The 27873-nt window shown below is 44.5% G+C and overlaps 1 pseudogene; it reads left to right on the top strand.

Moving 5' to 3' along the window:
- The window catches only part of LOC138356117 (man(5)GlcNAc(2)-PP-dolichol translocation protein RFT1-like), a 45282-nt pseudogene that overhangs the window by 14128 nt on the left and 3281 nt on the right, over positions 1-27873 (top strand).

The following is a 27873-nucleotide window of genomic DNA, read 5'->3' as shown; positions in this document are numbered from 1 at the left end:
TTTTCTTATTACAGGTTGTGATAGAGGGCCTAATGCAGGTACTGCGATCTATTCTTCTGGCAGCTTTTGTGTATTTGTGGCCCATGCAAGCTGTCTTTGTGTACGGTGTCAGTCATATTTTGGGCTCGTTATTTTATTGTGCGTCATATTACGGGCTGTTTTTTAAGATATTCTGCAGTAAAGAAAAATGCCAAACAGCTACCAGTTCGAGAAATAAGGCAACTTTTTCCCAAATGGAAGCAAGGAAAACTGTTGGTAAGCTAATACATTTGCTTTTATATATTAACTATTGCATGCAATAAAGTTTATTGTTTATATCTTAATTGGCTTATAGATCATTGGTTGGTTTATCTGGGGTTGCTACCCTTGATAATTCCCTTCAGCTAACACCAGGCTTCTGGTGAGACAAGAATCATTTTCACTTGCCCCTCTATCATGGTTGATGAGCTTATGGAAATCATTGATTAACCCAATTCTGAGGTGAATCACCTGAGCCAAGCAAACACGGAAAACCACTCAATCCTCATTTTAAAAGTTGTTTGTAAACTACGAATTGCCAAACAACTTTGTAAACATAATCCTCCATAATCTACCTTCCCTAACCTGTGCTATGAAATCCTTTCACACTCACACTCAGTATAGTGTGGAGGAAGAGCTTGGACACGGGGGAGATACCAGATGCATTTTAAAGTAGCAGACATAGCCCCTCTACACAAGGGAGGGAGCAAAGCATTGGCAAAGAATTATAGACCAGTTGCACTAACGTCACACATAATAAAAGTATTTGAGAGAGTGATTAGGAGTCAGGTCACCAAATTCATGGAGACCAATGACATTCACAACCCAGGCCAACATGAATTTTGAGCGAGAAGATCGTGCCTCTCACAGCTACTTGATCACTACGACAAAGTCACTGAGGCATTAGAAGAAAAACAGAATGCTGATGTGATATACGCGGACTTCTTGAAGGCTTTCGATAAATGTGACCATGGAGTGATAGCACACAAAATGAAGTCAATGGGAATAACCAGTAAAGTAGGATGCTGGATACTCAGTTTTCTGTCAAACAGGACTCAGCGAGTAACAGTCAACCATATAAAATGAGTCCAAGCGCAGTTAAAAGCTCTGTACCTCAGGGTACAGTATTTGCACCGCTGCTTTTCCTTATTCTCGTATCAGATATAGACAAAAATACAAGTCACAGCTTCATATCGTCCTTTACAGATGACACAAAAATCAGTATGAAAATTACCTCAGCTGAAGACATTGAAAAACTTCAAGCATGAAAATTCCTTCCCGGCGGGGTCATGCTAGGGCTCGAGGTTCCGTTCATCGAGGTTGACTACAGGTGTCGGGTTCGGTGCCAGTGCTGCCTGCGGTCCTGACCGCCTGGTCGGCGCGATGTTCAGTCTGCGCGCATTTTGGGTTCTCATAAGGAGCAGTGGCCATTTCACGGTTCGCCCCATTGACGGGGTGGTGGGGGGAAGGCTTGCTCTGTTCGCTCACGCCTGGTCTTACGATTTATGGGCTTTTCGGGTCGTTTCTCTCGGCCTGTGATGGCGTTGGGTGGCTCCTCCTACTTTGGGGGGTTCGGGGCTGATGAGGCAGGCTTCCTCTCCTGCGCTCTGTCTGATCATCTTGAAGTGGGTGCTCTTGGGCATAGTCGAAATGTTGATGTCTCTCAGGTGGGTTTCCTGCCTGTTTCCAGTTCCGAAGAGGGACTGTGCAGACCTTCGGTTCATTCTGGACTTGTCCCGTCTAAACCCTTGCCCCTGGTTTCGGATGACCACTCTGTCCCAGGTTCGGCTTCTGATGGGGCCGGGCGCTTGGTGTCCCTGGACCTCAAGGACGCATATTGACACGTCCCTATTTATCTGGGGTTCCGGAACTGGCTCAGTTTTGTTGTAGTGCATCAGTGTTAACGCTTTTGTTGTCTCCCATTCAGGTTGAATCTGGCACCTCGCGTGTTCACATGCCTTACCCGGGTCGTGGTGGCCCGTCTGCATCTGTTAGGTGTTCGGGTGTTGGCTTACCTCGACGACTGGCTGGTTTTGGCTCCCAGCCGGTTTGCGTGTCTGCTCGCCAGGGATTTAGTGCTTTCCCAGCTCGTTGGGTTCAGGTTCCTGGTGAACTGGAGGAAGTCCCTTCTGGTTCCCTCCCAGGTTCGGTCCTGGCTGGGTCTTGGGTGGGACTCTCGGACCACTTCCTTGTCTCTTCCTCCGGCGTCTCTCCTTCGGCTGCGGTCCAGCAAGGGCTTGTTTTTGGGAGGCTCCCGGGTCACCCAGCGGTTGCTCGAGGGTCTGTGCGGGAGCCTGAACTTTGCGATGTTGGTCTTCCTGCAGGGTTGGGTTTGGCTTCGTCGGCTGTTTTGGTTCCTTCGAGGACGTCCCTTCTGCCCCCTCTTGCGATCACTGGGTTCGACTCCTGGGAGCCTTTTATTGGCTGCTGCATCGCCGACTTCTTGTTCGGGGTCTGTGCCTTGGCACTGCGCCTACCCGAGCCCTTGCTCGATGTGTTCACGGACGCGTCATCTCTCAGCTGGGGCTTTGTGACCAGTGCTCACCAGGCCGGCCAGGGGCGGTGGGGATCTGTCTTTCCGTGGGGCCCACAGCACGGTGCGGGAGTTCGCTGCGGTGTGGTTTGTGCTTTGGTGGGTTCGGGTAACCCGCAAATCAACAATACTGCTCCATTCAGACTGCTCTCCTGTGGTGCATTGCCTGAACCGAAGGGGTTCGATGCAGTCCTTGGCTGTTTGGGGCTGGTCGCTGCAAGTGACTCGTCTGCTGTGTTCTCGGAGTTTGGCTCTTCTGGCGGTTCGTGTCCAGGGAATGTCCAATGTCCTGGTGGACGGCCTGTCCCGGTTCGTTCCCCTGTCCACGGAATGGACAGTTGTCGCCGACTCATTCAGTTGGCTCTGCCGGACGTTCGGGCGCCCGGAGGTGGACCTCTTCGTGTCTGCAGGGTCGAGGCGTCTTCCAGTGTATGTGGCGCCCTTCCCCGGTTGCGAGGCTGTTAGGGGTCGATGCCTTTTGGCAGGACTGGTCGAGGTAGGGGTTCCTGTACTACTTTTCCCCAGTTCAGCTGGTGCTCCAGGTCCTGGCTCGCTTGGAGACTTACCAGGGGCAAGTAATCCTCTTGGCCCTGTGGTGGCCAGCCCAGCCGTGGTTTCAGGCGGTGCTTGCCCGGTGCTTGAACCCGGAGATTTTTCCGCGGCTTCGTCTTTTTCAGGAGATCGGCCCAGTCTGGTACGAGACTGGTTCGCTCTTCTCCTCGAGTCTTCGCGTTTGGTGTTTTTTACTTAGGTTTATCACCATCTCTATGGTGCTCAGGTGGGCTCTCTGATGGTTTCCCACCTGCAGGCTTCTTCTCGAAGGCAGTATGAAGTTTCCTTGCGGTCCTTCAGTTTCTTTTTGATTCTTCGTCGTAACTCTTTGCTTTCAGCTCGGGTGGTGGTGTTCTTTCTCTCTCTTGGTTGTTCCAGGACTGTTACCTTATGCCTAATATATCGTATCGCCTTGTATCGTGTGGCGCTGGCGGAGCCGCTGCAGCTTGCTTTCGGTATCGATGTTACTTCTGCACTGTTTCACAAGCTGTCTTGTGTGTCATTTCACCTCCGGCCTGCTCATGCGCTGCCTGAGCTGTCCTGGTCTATAGACAGAGTGCTCTCCTATCTCTCTTCTTCTCGGTTTGTTGTGGCCCCTTCGAATCAGGATTTTTTTGCTAAGGTTCTTTTTCTGTTGGCATTGGCTTCTGGGGGTTAAGTGGCGGAGCTTCATGCTCATCTCCGGCGCAGAGGTTTTTGCTCTTTTGGTTGTGGTCATAGGTATGTTCGTCTGCAGCTGTCTCCCTCTTTTCTGGCAAAGAATGAGACTGTTGCTTTCTGGAGGGGTCCTTGGGTTGTTGATGCTTGGTTGGTCAGGCCTGGGCTTCATCATGTGTTGGGTCCGGTTGCAGCCCTCTGCTGTTATCTGCGCACCACGGCTTCTGTGTCCAGGGATGCGCTTTGGGTTGATCCGGTTTCCCTTCTTCCCTGTTCGCGGGTTCGGGTCTCTCAGGTCGTCCCCAGGGTTATTAAGTCTAGCCATCCTGCGGTCTATCCCCGTGCCTATGACGTTCGTAAGTTTGCAACTCTTGCTGCCGTCTTTGGCAATATGTTTTGAGCTGACATTCGGGCATGGGGTTTTTGGCGGTCGAACAGGGTCCTGGCTGCACGCTACCTCGTGAACGTTCCAGGGCGCAGTCGGGCTTGTGCCGCATTGGGACGGCGGTTGCAGCCCGTTGTCTCGACTTCGAGTTGAGGAGTGGAGCACCGACCGCCTCCCGGGTAGGTCCCCTTCTTTCTTGTTTTGTCTTTGGTGAGTTAGCTCCGGGGAGCCGTAGGGTAAAACCAGTGTTGAATGTAATGAAACGCCATTTTCTGGGGGTGAGTCCTGGAGGCTTCCCGGCAACCCTCCCTCCCTCCCTCCGGTCGGCAATTTTTTGCATTTCTGATATCCTGCCTCAGAACTGGGGTGAGGATCGCCGGCGCGAGGGTCTGGGGCTCCCCCATCCTCCATCTGGGGAGGGGGAGCTGTGCAGATATGCGGCACGACTCGTGTGACGTCGTGCTTGTTTGCTCGTTTTTCTTTTGGGGAGTTCTGTCCACTCGTTTGATGATTTTCATTGTTAACCAGAATAGGGGATTGTTTTGTGGCGCTTACCTTTCTGGGTGCCTGTCCCAGTCGATGACAGATATATACAGCCTGTAATGTTCCAAATCACATGTGCATTTCCATGATGGGCCATTGCTCCTCATGCCTCTATGAGGGGTCTGGCTCGTGGTCCCCAGTAGGCCTACAACTCAACCCACATTGACTGATGCAAAATAGTTAGGGTATCCATATCGGCCATAGATAGCTCCGGAGAGCCTCTGGGACTCACCCAGAAAATTGAGTTTCATTACATTCAACGCTGGATTTTTGGTTTTGGGTTGATCTCTGATCCTTAAGCTTACCTCACCTCATAGAGAAAGCCAGATAGTGGTTCTTGTTTCCAGTAGATTCGAGTGGGTTTTGTGAGCCTGGTACAATTTCCTCAGTCTTGACAGCCCCAGTAACACTGGGAAACACTAAGTGATTCAACAGAAAAGGTGGTTTCATTACATTCAATGCTGTTTTCTTTTATTTAATTTTAGCCCCAAAATGGACCCTGTACAGTACTGGTTGCCAAACTTGGAGCCGTGGCTCCCTTGGGGTGGGGGTGGGTTCTTTTTGCAATAAGTAGGGGTCCATAAGTTGAGGCAATATACAGGTTATGATACTCAAAGAAAGAAAAATATCACAATAACAACAATTACACACAGAAATCACAATAGTGTGATGTATCAAATGAACAAATCCACAAGGGCCGTGACGAGGATTCAAACCTGCGTCCGAGATCATTCCTGTCTGAGATCATAATAACAACAATAAAATTTATGTTGCTAAAATTCTTTTAATACTGAGTGTAGGGGGCCATTAATAAGAATGCACTCTGAAAAAGGTGTAATGAATGTAAAGAGTTTGGGAACCACTGCTATTCAGTAATACTGTACATTTATATATTTTTTCTTTCTAGCCTGAAGTGAATAATGAGTTGGGATCCTTATCATGGAGCTTCTTTAAACAAGGCTGGTTAATGGAAGCTCTGACAGAAGGAGAATTATATCTCATGAATTTCTTTCCACTGATATCCTTAGCCCAGCAGGGAGTGTATCAGGTGAGAAGATTTGCATTACAGCTTTAATAAATAGTCAGAAACATTTGTTTTGTATAAGTAACTCGGAGAATACCTGGCTGCACCCAGGTGTGTCTCCTTTCCCCACTTACCCTCCCTTCTTCCGAATCTCCCCACTTTCTTCCCCTCAACCCCCTCCCTCTCCAACTTTTGCCCACTATCACCCCTCTTCTCTCCCCTGTCTCTTTCCTTCTTCACCTTCTCCCCCCTATTCCTCTCCACTATTCTCCCTCCCCCCCTCTCCAACCTTTTCCCTCACCATTTCCCCTCTTCCCCATCTTCTTCCCTATCCACCCTCTCTCTCATCTCTCTTCAAACACCCCATCTTCTCCTTTCCTCTCGTAAAACATCCCCTATGTATTTCCCTTCTTTTTCCTTCTCTCCTTATCTCTGTCTATCTTCCTGTCTCTTTTTTTTTGCCCTGGTTGACCCATTCTCTCTCTGTAGACTTTTCTCTGTCTGTTTCTGTCCCTGTCTCTGACTGACTGACTGCCTTTCTCTTATAAAAATAATAATATAGTTCCTATTAGTATGGAGGTTGTCAGCTGGTGGGAGCAGCCTAACAGTGTGAATTATTTAAAAAATAATAGTGTTCCATTGGTTTTGGGAAAGGGGTAGGGCTTTTTCAATTGTGGAGACTTTGTTTTAACACTTTCGCGCCCTGGGCATGCGCGCTGCCAACTTAGAGGTCACGCCCCCGGCATGCGGGCGATTGTGCAGGCGAGCGTGTGGCAACACCGAAATATGTATACTCTTTTAATTTTTTTCACCTTAATTCTCATGCTACGTCGTTTGTTTAGGTATCATTGTATTCGCAATAGAATTCCCTACAGGTGTAGATGCATATAATGTCCAAAAGCCCGGCGTGACTCCCCCACAGCAAAGCCTAAAGTCTGCAAAAGTTTCCCGTGAACGCACAAAATCCATAAAATGTGTATGCTCGTTTCAGTTTTCTCACCTTAATTCTCATGCTACGTCATTTATTTTGGTATCATTGTGTTCACAATTAAATTTCCTGCAGATGTATATGCATATAATGTCCAAAAGCCTGGCATGACTCCCAGCAGCAAAGCCTAAAGTTACCCATGAACAAGCACCAATTTCACACCAGCTTAATTTATATACTCGTTCAGTTTGATAACATCAATTTTCGTGTTATGTCTTTCATTTTGGTATCAAATTGTTCGCAATATAATGGTGCGTATTTTAAAACTATTCCCATACTAATAGAGCAATAACTGGAATTTTAACAAATATTTTAATTTAGGACGCTCATCATCACAAAATTATTTATATCTTTCCAGTGTTCTGACATAAATTTTCGTGTTACATCTTTCATTTTGGTATCAAATTGTTCGCAATCTAAAGGCGCGCATTTTAAAACTAGTCGCATAATAATAGCACAATAAATAGAATTTTAACAAATATTTTAAAAATTTTACCAAAAACGTATTTATAATCTTTCAAGTGTTCTGACATCAAGTTTCATTTTGATATCAAATTGTGCGCACTCTAAAGGCGCTCATTTTGAAACTATCCTAAAGTCAATCGGATAATAAATGAATTTTATAGAAATATTTTTTTATCGGACGCCAGCACAGTCCGATGCTCGGACTCAAAAAAAATCGGACGCCAGGGACGTTTGAAGAGTGTGATAGTGTTAACTTGCAAGTTTTTGCTCTTTACGGCCAGAGTATGATTAATAAAATATTTGTAGTAGTTCTTGCTATATCAGTGCACAATGTGTTAAGATATTATAATAAAAAATAGATCTCTCCTCAACCCCCCCCCCTCAGAAAAATAAAAAACATATAATAGTTTCCCATTGGCTTTGAGAAAGCCTGTGAAGCTATGGAAGGATTATCTATTTTATGTTGCTATGGGCAAAGTATATGAATATAAAATTTCAGTTAATTTTCCTGAGATCAGTGCATAATTTTCATATTGTTATAAGAAAAAAAAGTTTGTTTTGAACTGTTATTTTTTTTAATACAGTATTTAGTCAGGCAGTGCAAAAAGCAGTTAAGGGGATCAGTATGTGAACATGGCATGTTGTTCCCTATTGAATTCTGGTGACCCTGATCAGCCTATGTCCGTCCCATACCTCAGACCATTTGCCCTGCAAAGATGGATGAGGTTAGCCTAAGCAGCTGGCCTCCAACCTTGTACTGACAGACAAACAGACATTCTCTCTCTCATCAATATAAATTAGCTCTCTGTTCTATACTTGTACTTCCTTTGTCATTGTAAATGAGGTTCACCAGATATATTAATTGTAGTTCCTTGTGTCATTCTTTCATATCCTCAATCTGAATTGAATCAAAATAAACATATATTTTTACTTTGCTGTTGTGTTCACTGAGGTGACTCATTAGTTGTGGCCTAAACCTCTATTCTCTGTCATGCTCAGTAGGTTCATTCTCCTTACAACATCTGTGATAAAATCCTGTCTTGGTTCCTAAGAACCAAGGTGAAGTTCATCAACACCTCCAATTCAGCATCCCTAAACACAAAGTGGACTATCTCCGGGGCAGCCAACTGGATGCTCTGGAGACTACCTAGACTACTGAAGACAGGCAAAATGAACCTGTAAAGCCCACTGCCTGACATGCATGAACTTCATCAGGAGGGTCAAATATGAGCCGCACGAGCAGCGCAGACCTTACAAGACTCTGGGTCAGAGGTGTCTTTGACCCAACAAGTGGCATGGAGGAGGCATAATAATTGGTTGTCACCCATTGTAAGGATGAACAACTCTCAATATGCACAAGGTGAGAATGGGCTCAGAGGGAATATCCATTGGCCACACTGAACCCATAAGGAATTTCCAGGGCCTGAAGGGTAAACTAAACAGGACATTCAGGCACTGGGGATGCTATGCTGGACTTAAAAGTTAGCCAACACAGCCTGGGCTACATGGATGTGAATGCCGACCTTGGCACACTGTATGAACAAGCACACAAGCCAACAAGCTGGTGTGGCCCACTAGCCATTGCTCCTTCCTGACCCAGGTCAAGACAACTATACTCAGAACTTCATCAGGAGGGTCAGATATGAGCCACACGAGCAGCGCAGACCTTACAAGACTCTGGGTCAGAGGTGTCTTTTACCCAACAAGACAACTATACTCTTAACTCACCCAAGGCAAGGGCCACCCCAAGCAGGATGGACCACTAAGAGAGCAAACTCTCAAACACACCAGAAAAGAGAGAATTGTCAGTGCAAGGGTAGTGCTAGAGAGCTCTCAGGGTAGGTAGCCCTGAACACTTACAGCTCCAATCACTCTAAAAGGTCAAGCCTACACTACACCAAGAATATACCAACCAAGCTACACAGGGCACAGTTCAAAAAGGCACTTAGCTGAAAGGCACTGGGGCCAGCCACTGTTTACAGACAATCCAGAAGCCTTACTGCAGACATGTTGTACACACTGCATCAGCAAAAGAACTGACTGTTCTATCTAGTGTGCAGTGTGAGCCCCAGCCCACCCTCCCCAAACAAGTGGGAGAGAGGTGGGGGTGAACAAGACGATGCTTGTTTTCAGAGATTCAATAATTTGTTAACATTGTTAGCGGAATTCATTCGGCAGGTTTGTGAGGCTTCAGTCTCTTTTGAACCCAGCAGTGGTCTTTATCAGTTTGCTGACTTTCGGGATGCCTTTCTCAGTGAGGTGGAGGAGTGTCACCTGCTCACTGCTCCTGAGGCGGGGGGGTGGGGGGGGGCTGGTTCTGGTTTTGATCCCCGGTAGGCCAAACTGAACAACATGGCTGATGTGATCCAGTAGTTGGGAGCTATCTCTTTGACATACTTTCAGGGAGCCACAAGGGGCTACAATTTTCTATCTGTTGAAGATTCTAGGTGTTAATGACCTGATGGCTCGGTCTCTGACCAGGTTGCTGGTCGATCCACCACCAGGCTGTTTGATGTGACTGCTCGCAACCTTATGTATGAATCACAGCCTGGTTTATTAGCTGTCCTTTGAAGGTGCTTGTCGAGTTCTGTTTTGAACACTGCAAGAAGTCGGCCAGTTATGTCATGTATGTTTGGGAAAAGTGTGTTGAAAATGTCTTCGGTCTTTGATGTTAAGTTCTCTCTTAACATTCCTATTGCACCTCTGCTCTTCATTGGGGCTATTTTGCACATCCTGCCATGTCTCCTGGTCTCGTGTGGTCTTATTTCTGAGTGCAGATTTAGAACTAGCCCTTCTAATATTTTCCAAGTGTAGGTTATTACACAGACGCCACACAGAAAAACATTTTGGATTTGTCTTTGCATGTCCTGTTGTGTTGCACAAACTTCATAATTTCTTTTTGCTTTCCTTATTTTTAACATTTCTAACTTGTTTGACAAATTATTGTTCTAGATTGACTTCCCCATTATTAATCCTTTTATACAAAGCTTTCTATTTATATATAAGGTTCTTTAGACCCATAGTTATCCATTTGGGATCATTATTATTTGATCTAATCAATTTATATAATATACTATGTTCCTGGGCTTTGCTAAGAATATTTATATATATTTTAAGCTATGTTTTAAATCTACATCGCAGTCCCTTGTTACGCCACACATTGCCAGGTTCACATCGCTTTCCAAGACCAGCCCACCTACCATGTTTACATGGTTAGGGCTGTCAAATCTATTCTTTCCAAGAAATTTCTTAGTCCATTAAATTCAGCTTTTTGGAGATCTGGCACCTTAACAGAATTTTCTCTTGCATTCTATTCCATTCTATGCTAAATCTGATTTTCTTGTGATTACTGTTCTCTAACTTACTCCCTATTTTGATATTATTTATTAGTGTTAGCTAACACTAAGTCTAAAAATTATTTTCCCATGTCAGCTTCTTAATGTGTTACTAAGGAAGTAATCAACTAATTCTAAAAAATTCATCTATGTCAGTATTCGCTGCTTTATTAATCCAATTTATTTTACTAAAATTAAACTCGCCCATAACACAATCACTGTTTGGCCTAGATGGTCTTGATATGAGAAACCATAAAGTGAGCCTTATCCATCAATTCTATATTTATAATTTGATGAAGAATACCAAACTAGTTGCTTCTATCTTACTGCATCACTGCCCATTGGTTGTTATATGTATCATCATCATCATCATCATCATCATCAATGTTACTGTGTATGCCACTCTTATAGAGTTGGATTATCTATTTCTTTAGCCCCATCAACACTTTAAATCCTCATTTACTATTTACAATACACTAATACTATTTTCCACACACACACACCTCTTTACTGTACTTCAAATTCTCCATAGACAACTTTGCACAGTATCATCCTCATTGGTTATGATATGGCCACTGTGCCAAGCACATACATATTCATATAATTTTGTTACTATAAACAGAATAAATTTTTACTTCTCTGTGGCGAGCCCTTCGGCTCTCTGGAGCTATTGGACTGATATACGCTATATTAGTCTGGGGCTTCAGTTATTGGAGTTCTGCCTACTGGGGACCTTGAGCCAGAACTTGGCCCCCCCCCCCCCTCAGAGAGATGCAGGGAGCAATGGCCTAAGGAACCCCCCCTTGTATTTGTGTGTATTCCATGTCTGCCATCGACTGGGGTTAGGCACCCAGAATGGTTGTCATTCCAAAACAAACCCCACTTGGTAGAAAATTGCAAACCCAAGGCCAAACAGAGAAACAGAACTCCTCCAAAAGAAAACAAGGAAATACCTGTAAGCAAACGTCATCTACTGCTGCCGTGCCATTTGTCCGTAGAGTTTCTCACCCCTCTATAGTGCGACTATAAGAAATATTGCTGGAACAACCGTGGACATCTTCAAGAGAAAACTGGATTGTTTTCTAAAACCAACTGGGCTGTGATGGGTATGTGGGCCTGCGGGCCGCTCCAAGCAACAGCCTGGTGAACCAAGCTCTCACAAGTCAAGCCTGGTCTTGGGCCAGGCTTGGGGAGTAGAAGAATTCCCAGAACCCCATCAAGCAGTATCAAACAGAGTTCCCCCCCCCCCCTTTGGGAGGGAAAGTGAGGATCCCCAGGGGCCAGATTCACGAAAGCAAGCACTTACGAACGTGTACATCTTTCCTCAATCTTTGACGGCTCGTGGTGACCCATCTGTGTCTGCTAGGGGTTTGGGGTTCTTGCCTACCTTGACAACTGGATAGTGTGGGCTTCCAGCCGGTCTGGTCGTCTGCTCACCAGGGGTGTGAATCTTTCCCAGCTCGCCGGGTTCAGGTTCCTGGCAAACTGGAAGAAGTCCCATCTGGTTCCATCCCCAGGTTTGGACCTGGCTGGGCCTAGTTTGGGACCCTCGGACCGCTTCTGTGTGTGTTCCTCCAGAGGCATTGCTGCGGCTGCGGTCCAACCTTCAGCGGTTCCTGGGGTGTTCCCGGGTCACTCAGCAGTTGCTCGAACAGTTATGTGGGAATCTGAACTTCACTGTGCTGGTTTGCTTGTCGGGTCTGGCTTCAGTGCCTGTTCTGGTTCCTTTGGGGACATCCCTTCCGCCTCTCTTGCAATCTGCATTCACAGATGCCTCGTTTCTCAGCTAAGATTTTGTGACCAGTGCTCACCAGTTTGCAGCAGTGTGGCTTTCGCTGCGGCAGTGGGGCTTTCGCTGCGGCGGTATGGCTTTCGCTGCGGCGGTATGGCTTTCGCTGCAGCGAGTTTGGGTCGCTATATGATCTAGCTATATGATCTAGCTCCATTCGTTTTGTTCCCCAGTGGTTCATTGATTGAACCATGAGGGAGGGGGGGTCTTTTTGGTCCTTGGCTCTTAGGGGCTTCTCGTTTCAAGTGACTCGTCTGCTGGATTCTCAGGGTTCAGCTCTCTCTGCGGTTGACATCGGGGGTGTCCAGCGTTCTGGCCGATGGCCAGTCCCGGTTCATTACCCTGTCCCTGGAATGGATGGTCAACGCCGACTCCTACAGTTAGCTCAGTCGGACGAATGGGTCCCCGGTGGTGGACCTCTTGCATTGACGTGGTCCTGGCGTTTCCGAATATATGTGGTGCTCTTTCTCGACTGCGGAGCCATCGCAGACGATGCCTTTCGGCAAGACTGGTAAAGGTGGGGTTACCTTTACCTCTCTCCCCCCCCCCCACCGTCCTACTGTTGCTTTGGGTTCTAGCTTGGTTGGAGTTTTATTGCAGGAGAGTCATTCCTGTGACTCCTTGATGGCCAACATAGTCTTGGTTTCAGGCACTACTTGCTTGGTGTCTGAACTAGGGCATTTTCCGTGTCTTCGCTTCCCTTCCATCAGATCTGGCCGGTCATATATCTGTTTAATTCGATCTACTCCTCCACTCTTCGTGTCTGGTCTTTTTGACGCAGGTGTATCACCACTTGTATGGTGATCAGGTGACTTCACTGATGATGTCCCACTCGCAGTCTTTGTCTCGGGGACAGTATGAAGTCTCTTGGCGTTCTTTTCACCATTTCCTCTCTTCATAGGTTGTCTTCTGTTTCTGTTTGGATTGTTTTGTCCTTTTTTGGTTCTTTCTGGACCGTCATCTTATGACAAATACTGTTGCCTCTTATCATGCGGTGCTGGCAGAGTCAGCACCGCATGTAGTAGCTTGTAGTAGCAAGTAGGGTAGTAGCTTGCATTCGAAGTGGATGTTACTTCCACCCCCCATTCCATAAGCTTTCTTGTGCTTTGTTTCATCTTTGGCCTGCTCATGTGCTGCCTGAGCCCTCCTGGTCCTTGAACCCAGGTGCTCTCCTTTTCTCTTTCCTCCTTGGTTTGTAATGGCCTCTTCGATTCACGATTGCTTTCAGAAGGCGCTGTTTCTGTTAGCATTGGCCTCTGGGGGTCAGGTCGGTGAGCTTTATGCTTTCCTCCAATGCAGAGGTTTCTGCTCTTTTGGTCCTGGTGATTGGTTTGTTTGGTTGCATCCGTCTTCATCTTTTCTGGTGAAGAACAAGACAGCGAGCTTCCGGAGGGGCCCTTGGGTTATTGATACTTGGGTGGTCAGGCTGGGGTTCTGCCTGTGTTGTGTCTGGTTGTGGCTCTGCGCCATTAAATGCACACCTTGGCTTCTGTGGCCATGAACCCGCTTTGTGTTAATCTGATTTCCCTCATTCCCTGTTCCAGGGCTCGGGTCTCTCAGGTCGTCCAAAGGGTTATTAAGCCTAACCAGTGTGTGGTCTACTCTCGTTACTATGTAAGGGCATGAGGGTAGTATGCAGTGTTTTGTAAGTATGCAGTTTTAGCCGCAGTGTTTGGGAACATGTCTTGGGCTGACATTCTGGCATGGGGGGTTTTGGAGGTCAAACAGGGTCCTGGCTGCTTGTTATTTGATGAATATTCCTGGTCCCAGTCATTCATGTGTTGCTTTGGGTCGCAGGTTGCAGCCAGTTGTCTCTATGGGGTAATCCTAGCAGGCAGTATTTGTTTTTAATTAGTGATTATTTATTTTGTATTTTTTAGTTTACTTCAATATTGAATTATGATTCTAAGTGGACAGCATGTTAATTTCAGCCTGCCAGAATTTACCTGCACATAGTTGGGAGGGATGTGTACAACTTACACCACAATTGGTGGTTATATAATAAGCTGTAAACATTTACCATTAAATTTATATAAATTATACCACATATGGTGGTAATTAGACTACAGTATTATAATACTACAACCTACTGGGTCAATATAATGTAAATTGATGGCCTTAGCTGTGATAGTTGCTATGGCCTTATTAGGCATTGTGTGGTCCCAACATCTGTGTTTGTTGGGTCACATGTGGTCTAGGTGCTGGGCCATGTCATGGCATCCATAAAATGGCATCTGTAAAGCCAACTATATCATACATGGAAGCTTCCCAGGTTATAGGTGGTCAGCTCACTAATATCTCCAGGTCACAAGCTTACCTGCCAAAGAATGGGCTTTAATAATGGCTCCATTATTAAAGAACAGGTGTGACATGAATTAAATGGGGTGTGATGCTGAGTAAAACACTACTCACTTTGTGGGGCCTCGCCTGCAGCTTAACAAACTAACCTATCAAATATTTAATAGTGATCACTACCAGTAAAAGATGTAAGGAAGTCGGGAACTGAGCTCTTCTCTTTGTTATTGAGGTCACTATGGTAATTTCTCGGTTGGTCGGATCGTAGTGGATCCTTTGATGAGTTGCGCGTGTTGTGAGTAGCCCCCTCTGTTTTGTTTACAAGCTCTGTCCGTGTGAGAGCGTGACTACCTCTCCTTTCCCCAGTTCGTGTTCCAATAATATTCTCTCGATATTCTATTGAGCCTCTATTATGGAGTTTATTTTAAGGATTTAGGGAAGCAAGCTGTACTTTTACTGCTAATTATATTATAGCCAGTCCTAGTGACTACTTTTTTATTAAGTTTAAACACTAGACTGTTGTATAAGAATAATTGGAGTTTAATATACAGTATATACGTGTTGTTGTGATGACTTCACGAAAACTCCCTTTCTCTTTAAAGTCCACTCTTCGAACTGAAGAGTGGACAGCTGGCATGAGGGGGTCCAGGACTCCTCTCTCCTCCTCCTCCGGGGAAATGGGGAGGGGGGGGGGGGGGTGGAGCTGCACGGACAAGCGGTGCAGCAGCAGTGGATGACATTTGCTTATTTTCTATTGGGGGAGTTCTGTTTCTCTGTTTGGTCTTGGGTTTGCAATTTTCCTACCAAGTGTGGTTTGTTTTTGGAATGCCTACCTTTCTGAGTGCCTAACCCCAGTTTTTGGCAGACATGGAATATGCTCAAATATAACGTGGTTTCCTTAGGCCATTGCTCCCTGCATCTCTCAGAGGAGGCCAGGTTCTGGTTTGTGGTCTCCATTAGGCAGAACTCCATTAACTGAAGCCCCAGATTAATATAGTGTATATCAATCCGGTAGCCCCAGGGAGCCTCCGGGGCACACCCAGAAAATGACGTTTCATTACATTCAATGCTGATTTTTTCACTATTCTTGGTTCAACCTTAAAATTTTACTTTCATTTTGATAATCCATAATTTCTTCATTATACAACTAACTAACTATAAATGCACACAGGTGGTGAGTAATTTGGGATCTCTCGCTGCCCGACTTGTTTTTCGAAGTATTGAAACTGCAGCATACAAATATTATGCCCAGATGATATTTCGAGGAAAACCAATAACAGAACAAAATCAGGTTGGGAAATATGATACAGTATTTTGAAATTAACTAGTTTACATTTCAGCATTTTCTTTGTTATGCAGATGAATCCATATTGATAACCATAGTGTTTAGGATGTATGTTATATTAGACTGGGACATTAGCTAAGGAGTTCAGACCTACCAGGGACCAGCGCCATAACCTGGCCCCTTCAGAGAGGTTTCAGGGAGCAATGGCCCTGGAAAACCCCATTGTGGTTGGGGTTTTCCTTATCTGCCATCGATCGGGGTTAGGCACCCAGAAAGGTAGGCATAACAAAATAAACCCCACATGGTAACAAAAAACCGAACAAAGAGGTAGAAACACCCTACAATCCCAAGGAAACAAAGCAAACATCACACTTTACTGCTGCGTCGATCGTCCGCGCAGCCCTCCCCGCCCCGAGAGGGGAGGGGGGGAGCCCTGGACCTACCGCGCCGGCTGCCTAGCATCAGTTCGTAAGCTAATGTCAACCAGCTGTCTCGGTTCATTCCTCTGTTCGTGGATTGGCCGGTCGTCGCCGACTCGTTTCGTTGGCTCTGCCAGATGTACGGACTCCTGGCCATGGAAGTCTTCGAGTCGGCATGGTCTAGGCGTCGCCCATTCTATGTGGCACCCTTACCTGCCTGCGAGGCGTTCATGGTGGATGCCTTTCGGCAGGACTGATTAAGGTGGGGGTACCTGTTCCTCTTCTCCCTGTCCAGCTGTTGCTTCGGGTTCTGGCTCGGTTGGAGCCCATTCCCATGGGAGTAGTCCTTATGGTTCCTTGGTGGCCAGCCCATCCTTATTTTCAGACACTGCTTGATAGGTGTCCAAACGCGGGGTGTTTTCCCGCGGCTCCGCCTCTTTCAACAGGTCGAATCGGTCCTGTACGTGGCTGGTTCGGCCCTTTCACTGGACCTCTACTGCTGCTGCTGCTTGCTGTGGACCGCAGCCAGCTGTCATGGAACGCTGCCAACACCCTCGCCACAACTATGATTTTCATCACGATCATCTTTGCATTTGCATCTGCTACAGCTTGCTACACCACGATCGTTACTTACTCATCTGGCAGCTTCATCATGTGGGATCTACAGCCTGTCCTGCCGACTCTCCATCGCTGCCAGGGCACTGCTTGTCCTACAGGGACACCCACGACAGCTGCTCTGTCATCAGATTCATCTACACGTTTACTGCATTCTGCTATGCTGCCGACTCGAGCATTTTCCTTGCGCAGTACAGGACCTACAGCTTGCATTTCTGACTCTTGATCGTCGCCTCCAGGACAATTATGCTCTAGCAGTGATCCCCTCGTCTTAACTATGTGCCTACATTACCTCCTATGGTCATGGTGCCCGAGCCCATCAGTCCCAGATCTAATTGCTCCACCAGAGACCCAAGGACGCCACAATTATTTACATTCTTTTCTCCTGCTACTCCGAGCTTGTCCACGCACTGCCTGCGTATTTTGGTACCGGACTACATGCTCCACAGCGACCCAGGAAACAGTAGACTCATATTTTTTGTTGAATTGTCTTTCTTTCATTCCCTGGCAGGGGGAGTTCTGTAGTAAGTACAAACAATATACTCACTACAGTCTCTCATTAGCTTAACACTTTCGCTCACCCCGCGCGCCACCCCTCCACAGGGCGATATGGGCCCCAGCGTGTCACGGAAGCGCGCGTTAATTCCGAAAAGTCTATACTCTCTTCAACTTTGTCACCTCAATTCTCCTTCTACGAGATTAAATTTGGTATCATTGTGTTCGCAATAAAATTCTCTACAGCACTAAATGCATATAAACTCCAAAAGCCCGGCTAATTACCCACAGCAAACAGAGAAAGTGCGAACGAGTTACCCGGGAGCGCGCAAACGGGATAAAATGTTTTCACTATTTTCACTCTGGTCACCTCAATTTTTGTCCTAGGTCTTTCATTTTGGTCTCAATGGGTTCGTAATAAAATTCTCTAGAGGAACATTAGCATATAAAAAAAAAAACCTGGTCACGCTCCAACCGCCGACGAATTGAAGACGGGCCACGCGTTAGCCGTGAGTGAGTGCTCAGAGGCCTTCCTGCTACACTCCCAATTCCCACCCTTTTCAAGCCTTTCTTTCGCAATTTTCTTCCTGGAAGGGCCTTGTTCATGATTACTATCCATCGTGGAGTAAGCGTAGATAGTTTCTAAAGCCGCAGTAAGAAATATAGCCACGGGAAATAGCCGAAATGTTCACACGTTTGAGATGCGAGGGGAGGCGACATTGGTCACAACAGTGGAGCAAAGACAATGGGCCCACGGCGTGTGCCAAGCCGCCTGAGGGCCACGAGGCTCAACAAAGAAAATGGGAAGATATCGGCGCACATTTTAAAACCAGTCCCAAAAAAATCGGATAAAAACCTGATTTTTGGCGAATTTTTAAAGTGGATGACGCAATGCTGCGTCATCCCCGGCATTACCGCCAGTAAACGGATGACGCAATGCTGCGTCATCCCCGAGCGAAAGTGTTAATGGCATAACTAATTAGCACTAATTTCACAAGCTATAATCCTAGCCATATTTACAAATAACATTCTTTTCATCCTGGTTGGAGGAAGTTGAGGTGTAGTCACCAAATATAAGCAAGCAAAAAATGAATAGCCGACAGTACAATTATTTCCACAGTGATTCAGTGAACTACAATACAGACGCTTAGGACTTACCACATCTCTTCAACCTCAAGAATGTAGCACTCGGCGTGTACAGTTCTAGTTAACCCCAGGACAGTACAGCTTCAACTCAGAGCAGACAGCAGACTAGGACCGCATCGAGCTACAACGCTGTCTCAAGCCCCATCAAGTTTAGACACTTGCAATTCCTCAATCGAGCCGCTACACTCTCCCACATAGAGCTCCACGACTCCTGCCTCACTCAGCTCTGCTCTGTTCCAAGCTCTGTCTCAACGTCTATGATACTGATGTATCCAAAACTACTAAATAAATATGAAAACCCACTAAATACTGTGTATCTAATCTATTCAACAACGTAACATAATCGTACGTTACAAGGGTATTTCATTACATTCAATTCTTGATTTTTAATTTATTATACATTGTGTTTGTGTTCCAATGTGCACAGATCATTTATCACTGATCAGATGATTTAAAAAAACACTCTTGTTTGTGTATCAGTTGTATGAATGAAATTTGAAGTGAAAATATTCAACAAACTTTCATATTTATAAAGTTTGAGTTATAAATAATCTGAACTTTTTTCAGGATCGAATTGCAGCAGTGGTTAGATTCTTTTCTTCATTAATCCGCAATATGATTCTTATTAGTATCATTATCTTAACATTTGGCTGGTCATATTCCAGCTTATTACTGCAGGTGAGTGGCAAACATGTATTCCTTCATTTCATGTCTAAATTTATGTATTCAGGTCTAAATTTATTTATGCAGTGGGAGCCTCGATTTATGATGGTAATCCGTTCCCAGAGACATATTGTAAGTCGAAATATCGTAATTCAAAATAATTTTTCCCATATGAAATAAAGGGAATTGAATTAATCCGTTCCACACTCCTCAAAAATATTAACCTAAAAATATATTTTATACTGAATACAATTTTTTTCTCAAACTCCAATACAGTACATATGTTTATCTTACCTTTATGGAGGACTCTTGATGGTGTACGGAAGATGGTGAGGAGGGGGGAGGAGGAGAGGTGTTACTGTTTGAAAGGGGAGTCCCCTTCCATTATAACATCAGGCAGTGGGGTACACACACTGGCACGTTTTGCCTGCATACCACTAGGACCTGCTTCTGGCTCACTGCTTGATTTTCTCACTAGAAATCATTTCATTGAAGATTGTTTTCCCTTCTTTCCAACACTTGTCTGTAGTGAGGCATCACATTGTCATTAAAAAGATCAATGCAAAAGCCTGTAACAGCTTTATCTGGGTGATTCTTTTCAGCAATACTTTGCAGTTTTTCTTATACTGCACATTTTCTTAATGAGGAAGGGACATCCTCTAACACCGCCGCCGCCTCTGAAGATTTGTTGTACTGCCTAGCTAGTTCAACAACACCAGTACCATTTTCATGTTTACGTATGATCTCTTGTTTTTTCTCTATGGTCATTCTTACATGTGTTTTCATATGTTGAACCTTACTACTGACTTTCTTAGGACCCATGGCATAATATATAATAATCAGTTTTATGTTCAAAAAGCAAAAATCACCACAAAAATGGAATTTCTTATAAGCGTGATCGTCACTAAGTGGGCGGCTCTAGTAAACTGAGGCAGGTCATCCTGCGTGACTGGGAACCATGTGCTCGGTCGACCCGAATGTGTATCAATGAATATCGTTGGTCGACTACACTATCGTAAGTCAAGTCGCATTTTTCGATCAAATTTATATCGTAACTCGAAATGATCGTAAATCGGGGCAATTGTAATTCGAGGTGTCACTGTATTTAAAAGTTTATATATTTTAGCTTCTTAAATCTTTAATTGCACAACTCTATTTGCTTGAGAACTTACTTATATTTTTTATGTCTATGTTTTCTTAACATTAATCTATGGCCTCTTGTTCTGCAAGTTGCCTATTTAGAAAATTCCTTCTTTGTCAACTTAGTAAATTTGTCATGATTTTGTATGTGGTGATCATATTGCATCATTTCTTTCTATCCACTAGCTTTGGCTTATTAATGCCTCCAGTCTCTCCTCAGAGAGGGCCAGAAATGAATACACCAGAATCAGGAGTACAGTAGAGCAGCAGTTTGAAAATGACTTTGCAGCAAAAGCATAGAACCAACCTAAACTGTTGCACAGCCATTTATGGAGGAAAATGATGGTACAAGACCACGTAATCAGACTGTCAGAAACAATATTAGACAGAATTTAAGTTAATGTAGTAGAATGAACTGAGTGCAGCAGAAACAGTGGGACCAGACCAGATATCACCAAGGTTATTGAAGAAAGCTGCAGGGATCTTGTTACCCATTTACTATAGTGTTCAGTATTACACTAGAGATGTGAGAGCTACTAGAATTCTAGAAATAGGCAAATGTAATTCCAGTATTCAAGAAGGGGACAGAAATGAAGCTGGCATTAATCTATAGACCAGTGTCAGTAATATGCATTCTATGCAACATGATAAAGTCATCAGGAAAAAGATTGTAGAAGATTTGGGGACAGTAAATTTTATAATAGAGGCACCACATGGCTTCAGAGAGGGAAAATTATGCAAACTTGATTGAATTCTGTGACAGGGTCAACACAATGAAACAAGGAAGGATGGGTAGACTGTATCTTTGTAGACTGCCAAAAGACTTTTGATACAGTTCCTCTCAAATGACTAATACATAAGATGGAGAGACAAGTGGAGATAACAGAAAAGGCACTGGAATGGGTATGGGAGTACTCGACTAAAGATCATATTCAGAGAGGACATGTCTGGCTGGAGAGGAGTGGAAAATGGTGTTCCACCGGGATCTGTCCTATGACCATTCGTTTCTTAAATTTATGTAAATGGCCACACAGGAGTGAGCTCGTACATGTCGATGTTTGCAGATAATGCAAAGTTAATGAGGAGAGTAAGAGCTGAAGGGTGCTGCAAGAAGACCTTAACAAACTTCAGGAGTGAGCTTGGGAAGAACAACTCCCAGAGCCTCACTGAGGTTCATCCAGGTACAATTAAATCCAAATTAGACATATATTTTACTTCACCAGAAGGGGGTAGGCAATTACAAGAAACAATAAGAGAAAAAGACTTGGAAGTGGACATAATCCCAACATTAACACCAGAAACTCATGTGGACAGGGTAACATCAGCTGCATATTGGGAGTTAGTACACATAGGAGCATCATTTAAGAAACCAAACAAGGTAGCTTTCAAGTCCATACACACTGCCTATGTGAGACCATTACTTGAGTATACACCACCAGCATAGAACCCACCGTGTGAGTTATAAACAGAAACTTAAGAAAGTTCAGAGGTTTATAACTATATTATACCAGAATTGAGGGGATTCAACTATGAGGACAGGTTGAGAGAACTCACCATCTAAACCTTAGAAGAGAGAAGAAACAGAGGGGATATGATAACTACATACAAGATCATAAAGGGAATAGATAAAGTGAATAAAGAGAGCCTATTTAAATTAAAAGGATGTAGGTCAGATCGAAGAGTTGAAGAGACATAAGGTAGTACTTGTTCCCTGTATGGGTGCTTGGCAAATGGAATGTATTGAACAAAGGGGTTGTTGAAGCCAATTCCACCCTGAACTTTAAGAAAAATAAGATGAAATTGTTAATGTTGAATGAGGTAATTAGTGCACCAGGTATAAATGGATAGGAGGTGAGGCATGAAGCACTAGACCTCGCTTTTCTAGGTGGCGACTGCTTTGCGGTCGTGGCTGCACTATAGCTGCCCCTATCTCACGCAGGGCATTTAAATTAAAGTGCTAGACACTAAAACAGCTATTAATGTATAGCGCGGTATTGGTAATGTTACTCAAATCATCTATATATGTATTACGCGGCCTAAGGGTTAAAGAACTGTACCATGAGGCTTCAGATAAGAGGGGTGTTTATTGTAGCTCTATATAGTTTTGAAATAGAGTACTGTACTGTAGTTTTTGTGAGTTAAAATAGTTTTGAGCATTTTTAAGGCTGTTAAGTAATTTGATGTGGCCATATTTCATTCTTGTGCGCTAAATATTTTAGGTATTGCAAGTCACAGTTGAATTTGTAATGGTGGTTTCGATGTCCTTTGAACCATCGGTTTTTCCTGTCATTATTCTAAGAGTGAATAATTTTTTCTTATCTACAGCTCTATGGAGGTCATCAGCTGAGTGAAGGGGAAGGGACACCTCTGATGAGAGCTCAGTGCTTCTATGTTGTCTTTTTGGCCATCAATGGTATCACAGAGTCATATACTCTTGCTGTCATGGATGACGCACAACTTTCAAGGTAACTTTCATAGAAAAAATATTAATTGAGTTAATTTTTTTTATAACTGAAATATATTACATTTATAGGGCTTTGGTAAACTTGTGTCATATTCTTGATCATCTAGATAATATTCTTAACATAAGTTGTAATTGTAATACTTATCTCCACTAACTTAAATCTCTTAAAATTTTCTGCCCCAGAGAATCTTAATTATAATTTTCCTGGAATAATAAAATAAATTGCAGCATATTTTATATAATAAACTGATCTTTTCTGACCTCAGATCTAGTCTGTAGATGGGGAACACATAGGTATTCTGTATACATATAAATATATTACTTTTATCAGTGCATGCCATAAATATGAAACAATCTAGTTTTATTTTGTTCACTGTCAGTAATGTGAAGTGCATAAAACAAATTTTGGTTGAATTGACAGTTGAGTGAATCTAATGAAGACCTCTTTGCTGGCCAATGAACAGGAGCCACTGAGGGGATGGGCACCCTCAGAAATATAATTTTCAAGGTACTGTTTATATTTTTCAGATACAACCGTTTGTTGATATTGTTCTCTTTTGCTTATTTGGGAACAGCAGTCATATTCACACAGCTATTTGGTGTCCTTGGCTTTGTCTTTGCTAACTGTATCAACATGGGACTTCGTATTACATACAGGTAATATATATATACTGTTTGTCTGTAAAGATGATTTCAGAATACGGTATTATCATTCTTTCATGAATTATTGTAGTTATAGTTCCATGAGACATGATTAATTTTTCTATGGCTTGTACACATCTACAGAAAACTCTTCTCGGATCATCTCTTAAAGAACGATTATCATCATCCATTAATCTTCAGAGTACTGTAATGTGGTTGCCAAATGCTGATTTTAGTTATTGCCTTATTTTTATACAAATGATGTTAATTTGGTTATATTACATCTATAGGGATATAATGAAGTTCTAAAATCCATGAAAAGTTCTGCTATCCATTTTGTATTTCTTATTATGCAATGAGGTTATTATATGTAATATGAAATCATGGATTATTGTATAGATTATTATGTGAATATGGACCTGCCATTATCATGAAATCACACTTTGGTCTTTCTCACCAGTGTTTAAATATATTACTGAACTATGATCCTTTCATCTGTACCTAGAACAGATTTACATGAAATTTAAGTGTACATATTACATTGTAGGCCTATATAGAGAATATTGGCCTTATATATAATGACAAATTCAGAATCACTGTACTGTATTTGTCAAGTATATGTGCATAAGTTGCATTAGGCTACACATTGTTTATACTACAGTGTAACAATGAATATAAAAACTATCTAGCTTAAATGTCAGAGCCATTCATCCTAACTTGTTGAGTCAGCAAACTGAGTATCATGTCCATAGTCCCAATGACTTGCCCACCCAGCCCCCTCCTGATGTGCATGAAACCAGAATAAAGACTTACATTTCTGGGGGAACCCCCTTCGGCTCCCTGGAGCTATCCAGGCTGATATGTATATCCTTAAACTTTGGTATCAGTCAGTGGGAATGGAGTTCTAGGCCTACCGAGCACCATGGCCAGAACCTGGTCTCCTCAGAGAGGCACGAGGAGCAATGGCTTATAGAAATGCAAATGGGATTTGGAGCATTCTATATCTGCCATTGACCGGGACAGGCACCCAGAAAGGTAAGCACCTTAAAACAAACCCATATTCTGGTTAAAACAACTAAAATAGACCAACTAATGGCCAGAACTCCCCAAATGAAAATGAGCAAACAAGCTCGATATCACACAAGCCGCGCTGCATGTCTGCGCAGCTCCCCTCCCTCCCCGGGAGGGGGAAAAGGGGGAGCCCCAGACCCCCATGCCAGCGATCCACCCATCATTTCTTCGGCTGATGTGATTGTGGTATGGTCGTGTGGCTCCAGCTCCAGACTCTTTGTACTTTGGGTCCAGTACTGCTCTTACGGTGGTGTGTGAGCTGGGAGTAATATTCACAGGTACTCGGGCTGCATGTGCTGAGGGTTACCTTCCCTGAGTGCCCTGTAAGTACCACCCAGGGTGCTTGGGGTTATCTTCCACAGGTCACCTTGCGGTCAATTTCTGTTGGTCTTTTGCTGCTCGGCGATTGACTGTCCCGAGTGTTTTGCGGGGGGGGTTTCCGCCCTTGTTTACCCTGGGGCAAGTGGTAGTTTTTGCACTGGTAGGGGCACAGGGTACTGTGCAGCTAGTTTTCACCTATATCAGTGGCTGGCTCTGTTCCTCCTGGGGTACGTTGTCCTCTTGCGAAGTTTTTCTTTTCTTTTTCTTTCTGGGGAAAGCCCCTACAGCTTCCCGGAGCTTACTAGGCTGATATGCTAATGTCAGACTTTGGCATCAGTGATGAGTATGGAGTTCTGTGGGCCTACCGGGGACCACGAGCCAGAACCTGGCCCCCTCAGAGAGGCATGGGAAGCAATGGCTTATAGACACCCACATGTGGTTGGAAGCATTCTGTGTCTGCCATCGACCAGGTCAGGCACTCAGAAAGGTAAGCATCCCAAGACAAACCCCTTTTCTGGTGAAAATGCTACCAGATGCCAAACAAATACATAGAACTCCCCTAAAAGAAACGAGCATGACGTCACACGTCGCCGCCCCGTTGTCTGTGCAGCTCCCCACTTTCCAGGAGGGGAAAGGGGAAACCCCAGACCCCCACGCCGGCTATCCACCCGTCAGTTCTCGGGCTGATGCTAGAGGTGGAGGTTCTGTGCTTGGCTCCAGCGTTTCCAACACTGTGCTTTGAGTGTGGTGGCGTGGTGGCTGTCTTCTAGGGATAATTATTTTTTAATTATAGATTATAGGGATAATCACAATTAAAAAGAAATTATATATGTACAAGTGAATTTGTTACTGACAAAAAGGTGAATGTGGCACTTTATACAATGTGCTCTGAATGTCATCCTTCACCCATTCGTAACAACGTCAAGGCAAGGGAAGACACAAGCGAACTGAGAGAGCACCAATAGGCTTCTGATTTACTACAGCCCAGGCCAGGGCTACATATACCGGTAGTGACGTCATATTGGCGCGAAGCTGGGTCCGTGAATGAGGAAACGGCAAGAGAAGTGGTTGTTTGCTGGTGGGTTGCAGGTGCGCATCTCTCGTGGACGGTAGGGTGGTGGGGGTGGGGAAGGAGAGACTAGACAATATGTTTTTGGCACATATTGTTGGTGTTGATGGATAAGGTAGAAGCATGTTGATTTGGAAGATGTAAGGAACAGGCAGAATCCACTGCTATGCAGGTGATAACTGTAACACTTTGTTCTCGGGGTTCTATTCCTTATTTTCAGAGGCAGTTTGGTAGGGCTGGGGCTTTGCCTGCCACTGGTCAGGGTGGGTCCTCAGTGGGTCCCCAGGTTCCAGGGACCTTTAGCTTCTACTCATTAGTGCATTCAGTTTCCTGGTTAACTGGTGAAATTTCCACTTGGTCCTATCCCTGGTCCAGACTTGGCTGGCCTCGTTTGGGATTCACTTTCCCTTCCTCTGGCAACCTCTTCACCATCTGGTACTGGATTGGCTCTGGGTGACTTGGAGGCTAGTTGAGTGGTTGTGCAGAAGCCTCAGATTTGCCTGGTTAGTTTTCCAGCTAGGGAGGGTGTGGCTTCAGGCCCTGGTATCCCTTCGTTGGCTGTTGCTTTTTCCGTTTGCTCTTCAAGTTTTTCAGGCTTTGGTTCTGTGGTCCCATCCTTCCCTTTTGCTGGATGTGTTTACAAACACTTTGGCTCTGGACTGGGACTTCATGACTAGCACTCACCATGCGACCCTGGATCATTGGTCAGGTCTGTTCCTTCAGGCACAGTGTACAGTGCACTAGTTTACAAGCATGTGGAATGCTTTGAGGAAGATTTAGCTCCCTCCGGGCTCCATGCTCCAGCTTTATTCTGAATGCTTCCCAGTGGTACATGGCTTTAACCAAGGGAGTTGCTTTAGTCCCTCTCATTTTGGAGCTGGATGCAATATATAACTTGTTTTCTGGATTCTTGGAGTTTGCCACTGCACACCCTTCACATTCGGGGTATCCAACATCCTTATTGAACAAAGTCAGCGAAGTGATTACATAAGTGTAGTTACAGGATGAGAGCTACGCTTGTGGTGTCCTGTCTTTCCAGTACTCTTTGTCATATAACGCTTTGAAACTATTGACAGTTTTGGCCTCCAACACCTTCTCACTTAGCTTAATCCAATCGTCTACCACTTTGTTTGCAAAAGAAAACTTTCTAATACTTTTTTGACACCTGTGTTTCCTTAGCTTGAATCTGTGTGCTCTTGTTCGTGAAGTTGCTGGTTTCAGGAATTCCTCTTTGTCAATTTTGTCAATTCCTGTTAGTATTTTGTAAATGGTGATCATATCACCCCATCATAAATGGGTTGTCTTGCTTCCGTTTTATTTCCATGAAGTGGATCATTAACGTGTTCTACTGGATTTGTTTAGACTTTTGGGGGCTTCAAGGTGGATTACTTCACATAAGTGTAGAACTTGGCTGGCCTCGTTTGGGCTAGTTGATATGGGAGTTCATTTATCTCTTTACCCTGGTTCAACTGTTGCTCTTGGTTCTTGCCAGACTGGTCATATTCAGGGATGGTGATTCTTCTTGTTCCTTGGTGGCCGACTCAGCCTTGATTCCCGGCTTTTCTTGCTCAGTGTTCAAACCCGGGCATTTTCCATAGCTCCATCTCTTTCAGGAAATTGGTCTAGTCCTGCACCATACTTTACTGGTTCAAACTTCTCCTCTGCACTTTGCATCTGGACTTTTTGGCACACCTCTATCATCATTTGCTTGACAAGCAGGGAGCTAGATTGTTGGTGTCCTTCAGTGTGTGTCTTTGATGCAGCAGTATGATTTTGCGTCTTTCTGTTTCTCTTGTCATCTTTCATAGTTTTCCGTACGGGTTGTGCTTTCCTTTTTGTTGTGGTTGTTTCTGGACCAGCATCTCATCATTTGACGTTGATGGAGCCACTGTTACTTGCCTTCGACGTCAATACTGTTTCAATGCTGCTCTGTAAACTGTAATTTTTTCGCCTCCAGCC

The sequence above is a fragment of the Procambarus clarkii genome, chromosome 70 (assembly GCF_040958095.1).
Source record: "Procambarus clarkii isolate CNS0578487 chromosome 70, FALCON_Pclarkii_2.0, whole genome shotgun sequence".
NCBI lineage: Eukaryota > Metazoa > Arthropoda > Malacostraca > Decapoda > Cambaridae > Procambarus > Procambarus clarkii.
This window is presented reverse-complemented; position numbering and strand designations above follow the sequence as displayed.